The sequence below is a fragment of the Drosophila busckii genome, unplaced genomic scaffold (genome assembly GCF_011750605.1).
Source record: "Drosophila busckii strain San Diego stock center, stock number 13000-0081.31 unplaced genomic scaffold, ASM1175060v1 chrUn_07, whole genome shotgun sequence".
Taxonomy (NCBI): domain Eukaryota; kingdom Metazoa; phylum Arthropoda; class Insecta; order Diptera; family Drosophilidae; genus Drosophila; species Drosophila busckii.
This window is the reverse complement of record NW_022872723.1, coordinates 2,112,280-2,121,190: the sequence shown is the minus strand read 5'-3', so window position 1 is coordinate 2,121,190 and position 8,911 is coordinate 2,112,280.

Here is an 8,911-nt window from a genome sequence, read left to right as displayed (position 1 = left end):
TAAATTTTGTTTTAAACTTTGCTGTTTTTATTGAATCTTCTCTTAAATTGAGACTAACAATAAGTATACAAATCTTATAACTAAACATTATCTAACAGTGTCTTAAACTGTTTTAGGCATGCACGTTCCACAATTCTCTCGCCTGTTTGGTCAAGGTCGTTACGACGCAGACGGGAGCGGCTGCACAGCCTTCTTAGCCCACGCGCGAGGGGATTAGGATGCGAAGAAAGCTTTCTGTAGTATTTTACCTTGTGTTCAGCTATTACATCTCTGATTGGTTGAATATTTAGGTCTTTCTGTATGTTTTCGTTTCGAACGTACCACGGTGCCTCGGTGATAGTTCTAAGGATTTTTGACTGAACTCTCTGGACAATATCAATATTGCTATTGCTGGCGTTCCCCCATAGTTGGGAGCCATCTATTCATAATACATAATAAATTAAATCAAATTTAATAAGAAAAATTCGATATCAAACTTTTGAGTAATTTTAAGCCCTAAAAGCCCAATTCGAAAAAGTTGGTGAAACTAAACAAAATTAGATCGCTCGAAGGTCTGTGACACATAGCATTTTTCAACGCTGAAATGTTTTCAGCGAAACTCAATTTTACTAGTGATTTCTGTGACACCTATGACAAAATAAAAAAGGTTACTTGGGTTTTACTTGCGGCTTGTAAGCCGATTCAAGCATCTCACACACCAGAGCGAATAAATCGCAGCGGCAGCGGCGCGAATATGAAATTACATTGCGTTTTATGAACGTATGCACACCAAAGCGGAGCGAATTCGTTTCGACGGCGAATGTGCAGCGTTTTTTTCCAGAACCGCGCATGCAGCGTTTTTTCCGCTTGCCGCCAAGCAGCGATGACGTCACATGTGATGAATTTTTGCCTTGTTTACATGTTAAATTACTATATTTTGGCATTTAAATTACGAGAAGCAGTTTTTAACGTATAATCATTCACTTTTATTGAAAAATATTTATATAAAATCATCAAATGTGAATGAAAAAACAGCGAATAAATTCGCTGTGGTGTGAACACACTTGCGATTTTGGCGCGGAAAATATCACGCGGTTTATTCGCGCCGCTGCCTCTGCGATTTATTCGCTCTGGTGTGCGAGATGCTTCATTTCGAAGGATAGATATGTGACCGAACACAAAAAAGACGTCATAAAATTTTGTATTGAAAACTAGGCAACCTTTCCCTCTTCTTGTTCGTGATTGCGCTTCGATAGTAGTTTTTGCTCTCTGTTTATTAATTACACATAACATAACATCTGGAACTGTAAGGAAGAAATGAGTTTGGAAAAATTGTTCAAAATAACCTAAAAAAAATTTTAGAAAAATACACTTGTAATAGTTTTTTATGGCTACCTCGAAAGTAAGCATACATTTTAATATGATTTACATGACATTAAATAGAAAATAATTTTGTTTTATTATAAAAAGTAATTGTTTAAATTTTTTAGCATACTTATTAATTGATCTGATTTAGCTGGGAGCGTTGCTGCTGACACGACAGCGAATTAAGCAATTATGTTGCAACAACTATTTTACGGTGTCAGCAGTTTCATCTTTTGTTCTTTTGCTTGTGAATAGCAAAGTTCAATTTGTATATGTAAAAAAATGTTAAACACATAAATAAATACAAATTACACATATTGGTAGATGGATAGCTCCTCTTTCTTGATTAGAAAGCAGCTGTCTATATTAAAATTTGTAAATTTTACTTCAGGAAGCATATCAAAGCTGCCACCAAGTTGAAAAAAGATGTGCACATTTACTTTAAGCTGTGTTTAAGCACTAAGCATACAACATGTATGTATGCTTAGTGGTTTAAGCAAGCGCTTGGGCTTTAAGTACTAAGCATACATGCTTAGTGGTTTAAGTCAATTGATCTGAAAGCTGGATGGCATCTGCCTGAAACGAAATTAAACTCTGACAGCCAAAGGCAAATGTAGTAGATTTAACGTAAAGAATTTATGTGGTAATATAAGACCATGTTTAATGTCCATATCAATCCAAACTATTAATCGATAACACACTTTTTTTATGTATCAAAAAACGGTAATCCACATCCAGAAGACAAGGCATGGGTGCCTGTAAACTCCCGAAAGACAAGGGCAAAGAAAAATGCGCGCGTACATAAAATGCGATCGGCTGGCATAAGCATTAGAGAGAAATAATCTAGCTTAATGTTTCGCTCTGTCTACACTGGCAGAGGCGCAGACGCGATAGCAGGTAGCAAAAAATTGCAAGACTTTTTGTCGTGTATTCCTTACATAACCTTCGGGCAGAGGCGCAGACGCGATAGCAGGTAGCAAAACTGAAGCACTCATAAAGTACACAAAAAATTGCAAGACTTTTTGTCGTGTATTCCTTACATAACCTTCGGGAGTTTGTTTGACACCCAAGCAAGCACAATTTCGGCTGTGTGTGGGGGTCCCACCATGTAAGTAACATGGTCATTTTGAGGGTAGGTGCACTCTTGCCGTTCTCTGGTATGTATGTTTAATATTCAAATTCAATTGTAAATAAAGATTTAAGTTTAGTTACTTATAGTTACTTAAATTATTTAAGTTTGCATTGAATTAACATCTTTATTTGATTGGCTTGAGCATAAATCCATAAATATATAGAACTATAAAAACTATGTTTTTTCCTCTGGTAAATGATTTAACAATGATATAATCACTAAAATTGCGGTGCATAAAATTCAACATGGTACAGTCAAGTCTGAAATACATTAATATTACAAATAATGATCGATGACACAATGGATCCTAGTCGATAATCCAGATAGATTTTTGCACTTGTAGTTGCAGTTTATTAATTCCCTAATATTCAACCAATCTTTTTTTTGAATTATGCTCTGAATGCCTTTTTACTGATCATCCCCTGTTTGGTTATCCAAAGCCAACAAGACCAAAGCTTAAGCTACCAACAGCTGATCTAACTTTAAGCTCGTCGTCTTTGCCGGCGCATTAGCTTTGACTCTATCTTTTGGCTACTTGCCTTTAATCACAGCTGCCTCGATGTGAACTGATATTTGGTTTGCGTTTTATGTTTTTTTTTTTTTTTTTTTTTTTTGTTTTTTTTTTTTTTTTTTTTTTTTTTTTTTTTTTTTTTTTTTTGTTTTTTTTTTTGTGATTAAAAATGTGATTTAAGTTTATATATCTGTCGCTAAGAATTATGAGGCCGAGCCTATAATTCCCTTCACTTACTTTAATTTTGACTCTCTCGACACATAGTTGTTCTCGTAAGCCGGCCGTGCCGCATAAATTCAATTACATTGTACATTCGAAACATTGCAAATATAACGAAACTGAATACATAAACTGCATAAAGGCAGTAATAAATCAACATATTATAAATTAAACTCTCGTCGTTTTATAAAATATATTCGGGCGTTAAATCGCGATTAGCAACATTATAGCTAGCGACAAGTCGCTAACTCAACATTTGGTGACCCCGACGTGATTGTTAAATTAATTAATAAACAATAAGCAATAGCTTTACTTAGTGACAGTGTATTATTACCCATACTTGCGTTACTTGCGTTCTCTTATCGTTCGTAGAGTCGCTGCAATAACCGTTTCGCTCTTTTTTGCATATTGCTTTACATTGGTTCGCTAAATTGCTTTGAACTCAATCATAACTATTTTTGGTACAGTTTGCCAGTTACATTAACTTTGTACCTCTTACCTTCGCGCCGCGCTCTCAATTAATATCAACACCAGTGCATCTAAAACCTCTTCTGAACAATCAGCTGTGTGTTAAATATAAAGTAACTTAAGCATACGCTCAAGCCTGTGAGTGAACAATTAGTTGTGTTTAAATAAAAAGATTTAAACATACAGTGTGTGGGAACTGTGCTTAATTAAAAAATATACATTAGCTTGTGCGTGAACAATAAACATGTTGCCTAGTGCTGACAGTGCAAACAGGGTGCGCTACCTGAAAACAAAGGCAAAATCAATCTATGAGACAGCTCTCAAAATTGACACTAAGTTATCAACAGACAAACTAAGGGCCTGTGATGAAGGCGACTTAAAGGTGCGTGTGAGTTTAGTGGAGAACACTAAGCAAGCATTCAATGACATACACAACAACTTAGAGGAGCTTGATTATAACGAAATCGGCAGTGAACTACGGTGTGACTTTGATGAACTACTGGTTGCATTAGAATCGCGTGTGCAGAACGAGGTCTCACGGCGTCAATCAGCTATGCCAGCTAATTCGACACTTTGCGCTCACACGGATGCACCGACCTTTGTTGTGGCAAGCAAATCACGTTTGCCTGAGCTCAAGCTGCCAACCTTTGCTGGAGGGTACACTGAGTATGCTGATTTCATGTCAATGTTTACTACAATAATTGACAATGATACCGGCCTGTCGGATATCGAAAAGCTGCAGCATTTAAAATCCTGTCTGCAGGGCCCAGCATCAGAAGCCATCCGAGCGTTGGAAATTTCTAGTGCGAACTACTCCGTGGCTTTAGATATACTTAACAAGCGCTTCAACAATAAACGCCTTGTTTTCCAAGCCCATATAAGCGAGATTCTGGGGCTCAAGAGAGTGGATTCTTCTTCAGCTGCAAGGCTTCGTCAATTTTCGGACAAGCTCAACGCGCACATGCGCTCACTTCATACGCTTGGCAGCCCCGAGGAAATCTCTGGTTGCATGATAACTTACATGCTACTGCAAAAGTTGGATGCTGCAACGCAATCTAGCTGGGAGGAGAGCATGTCGGCTGCCATAATACCAACGTGTGAGCAGTTCACCGGTTTCCTGGAAAGGCGATGTCAGCGGTTGGAGAATATGGAGCAAGCCACGGCCACATACGCGCCTGGCTCTCAGGTGGGAAAAATCGTTAGACCTAATCTTAACAAAACATTTGTTGCTGTTCAGCAAACTAGCTGCGGGTTTTGCGACGATGCAGCTCATGCGATATATACTTGCTCCCGATTTAACAACTTATCGCCACCAATTCGCATCAAGGAGGCTAGAAAGCTTAATTTGTGCCTCAACTGCTTAAAGCCAGGGCACCAGCTTAGAACATGCACATCTGGTTCATGTAGATCGTGTGGAGGCAAGCACCACACGCTGCTGCATCTTGGCAATGCCACTGCTCTAGTCGGGCAAGTTCTTCAGCCTGGCCTTGCGCTTTTGGCCACTGCCATCCAAATATTACAGATAGGCAACCTTGGACACATCGCTTTGGGATGTACCGGCCAATATTCGCTTAGCTGATCCTTGCTTTTTCAAGCCTCAGCGCGTAGACTTGCTGATAGGCGTCAGCATGTTCTACGATCTGCTATGCACCGGCCAGATAAGACTAGCGCCAGGCCTGCCAGTCATCCAGGAAACCAAATTGGGGTGGATTGTGACTGGAGGTGATGGCCTGAGTCATGTGCCTCGCGTACACATCGCGCATGCCACACCTACAAACCAAGAAATGAATATTGATCAATTACTTCGACGCTTCTGGGAGATTGAAAGCTGCAGTGAGGTTGTCGTTAGTCCTACGAAGGAGGATATTAACTGTGAAGACCACTTTAAAGCAAACTGTACTCGACTACCCACAGGTGCTTATTCAGTCCGCTTGCCATTCAAGGAAAATGTGGATCTTCTAGGCGACTCTTATCAAGCAGCATATAGACGTTTCCTGAGTTTAGAGCGTAAGTTGGATCGCCATCCTAGCTTAAAGGTTCAGTACACTAACTTTATCAAGGAATACCATGACTTGCAACACATGTCCGTCGTCGCTAAAAGAGATTTTCATCAGTGTCGCTACTTCTTGCCTCATCACTGCGTTTTGAAGGAAGATAGTTCAAGCACTAAGCTTCGAGTTGTCTTTGATGGATCCGCAGCTTCGACGTCTGGTTACTCGTTGAACAAAATACTCATGGCCGGTCCCACATTGCAAGACAAGTTGTTCAATACTCTTCTTCTGTTTCGCACATTTCCTGTGGCACTTACAGCAGATATCTGTAAAATGTATAGATATGTCAAGGTGACAGAGCCTGACAGCTACTTTCAGTGTATCTTGTGGAGAGACAGCCACCTACAGGAAATTAAGGTATACAAGCTTGATACAGTTACATATGGCACAAAGCCTGCATCATTTCTTTCGATCCGTGCCATGCACCAATTGGCCATCGATGAGCGCTGTTCATTCCCAATTGGTTCTGCAACAGTACTGAGGGACTTTTACGTTGATGATCTCATCACTGGCGGTAACTCATTAGAAGAAGCAAGGGAGATCATGAGTCAAACTACAAGCTTGTTAGCCAAAGGCCAATTCATTCTGAGGAAGTGGTGCTCCAACGAATCTACAGTCCTAAAGAACGTTCCAGACTGCGACAAGGAAAAATTCCTTAAATTCGATGATGGCAGCGACTTTACTAAAACTCTTGGGCTAGCATGGGATCCTGCATCTGACAACCTTATTTTTGCGTTTGCTCCCAATGGACAACATGCTGGATCATCCAAAAGATCTGTGCTATCTGCAATAGCCAGGCTCTATGATCCCTTAGGTCTTATTGGTCCAGTGGTCACAAAGGCTAAAATATATTTGCAACAATTGTGGAAGGAAAAGCTTGATTGGGATGATCAGCTACCTGAAGCTCTGAGCACCGCTTGGACAGCCTTTTGTCAAAGTTTATGCACGTCTCAACGCTTCAGTTTTAAGCGTCTTGCAGTTCTGCCCAATAGCACTTGCGAAGTGCATGGATTCTGCGATGCCAGCATATGTGCTTATGGAGCCTGCATCTACATATTATCAAAGGAGATGGGATACTCACAGTTGCTGTGTTCCAGGTCTCGAGTAGCGCCTGTAAAAACCTTGACCGTCCCGAAGCTAGAGCTTTGCGGAGCGGCCTTGCTGTCGCAGCTTATGCATGAGATTTCGCAGTTAAAACTGTTTACGGGTCAGTTCTACTGCTGGTGTGACTCAACTGTAACTTTGTCTTGGATACGCAGCGAGCCTGCAAAATTCAATGTATTCGTCGCTAACCGGGTCTCATCAATTCAAGAGCATACCTCTGGCATGGAATGGCGTTACATTCCTACCTCTCTTAATCCTGCTGACATCCTGTCAAGAGGCGCTTTACCAGATGCCTTATTTGATTCTGACTTGTGGATGCATGGGTCCAGCAATCCTGCATCGGCCTCAATTCTGAGTGGACCTGTGTCTGGCGATGGCCGCTTCTGGAGCTTCGAAAAACAGTGTTACTTGGAGTATCTCTGCATGTAGATATGTCAACAAATTGTAAGTTTCGCAAATTCCTTCGCGAATCTAAGAACGAGTTTTCGGCTATGTTGCCAAATTCATTTCGGCGTACTAAGGATGTCGGAATGACGATGTCGGCAATTTGTCTCTCGATTACTCATTCGTTCTATACAAAGGGCTCATCTCTGGGATGACTACAAACGCTTGCTGAATCCAGCAACAGATTGCAGCTAGTAGCTCTCTTGCATCACTTTGTCCTTTTCTAGACGGATTTTGGCATTCTACGCGTTGGCGGAAGGCTAAAACACTCAACTTTGGACTTTGACGCTCGCCATCCAATCATTTTACCAAAGAAAGCATCCGGTAACGCACGCATTGATAATGCATTTTCACTACCGTAGCCTACACAGTGGGCCTCGATCACTGTTAGCAGCTATACGGCATCAATATTGGCCAATTGGAGGGCGAAAAACCGTGTCATGTGCGGTCAGTAAATGCCTCCGATGCTTCCGTGCTAAGCCTCATTACGTTGAACACATTATGGCTGACTTGCCAAGGGAGCGCTTGGAGTCTTCACATGCCTTCATGGTGACCGGAGTAGACTATGCTGGACCGTTTTTTTACAAGAGTGGTGTCCGCTCTAGACCTCCCATGAAATGTTACATCAGCTTATTCATTTGTTTTGCCACTAAGGCTGTGCACCTTGAGCTTGTACAGGACTTGTCAACGCCATCATTTATTAGTGCCTTACAACGCTTCATTTTGACTCGTGGGCGACCGAAACAAATATGGTCGGATAATGCCACTAACTTCGTGGGAGCGAAAAACGAGCTGGCAGAGCTTAAGCGTCTCTTCCTTGATAAAGACCATGTAAAGTCTGTGAGGGACTTTTGTATCGCTGATGGCATCGACTGGCGATTCATTCCACCTCGCTCGCCCCATTTTGGCGGCTTGTGGGAAGCCGCTATTAAAACAGCCAAGCATCACTTCTACCGCGCAGTTGGAACGTCTCTCCTTGGCTTTGACGAACTGCGAACACTAGTATGCCATATAACAGCGATCATTAACTCAAGACCATTATTACCACTTTCAGAGCATCCTGATGACTTAGATGTGCTGACACCTGCCCACTTTCTAGGTACGGCCCCCCTGTCAACTTTCTTTGAGCCCGACATTACTAAGCTCAACTACAACCGCTTGGACCGTTGGCAACAAGTCAGCTATCTGCAGCAAACATTTTGGGCAAGATGGCGAGACGAATATATAACTCTACTTCAACAGCGCTCCAAGTGGCGCCGTCAATCCCCTGGACTGCGTCTTGGTGACGTGGTTCTAGTGAAGAACGAGAACATGCCTCCACTCAAATGGCCCTTAGCAAGGGTCACTAATTTGGTGTATGGCAGTGATGGCGTAGCAAGGGTGGCTGAATTGAGGACAGCCACTGGGACAACAACCAGGGCAGTGAACAAGCTCTGCTTGCTCCCAACGGATGACGTTGAAAGCCGTGCCTTCCAACGGGGGGAGAATGTTTGGTTATCCAAAGCCAACAAGACCAAAGCTTAAGCTACCAACAGCTGATCTAACTTTAAGCTCGTCTTTGCCGGCGCATAAGCTTTTACTCTCTTTTTGGCACTTGCCTTTTGCACAGCTGCACTCGCTATGATTTAAGTTTATATA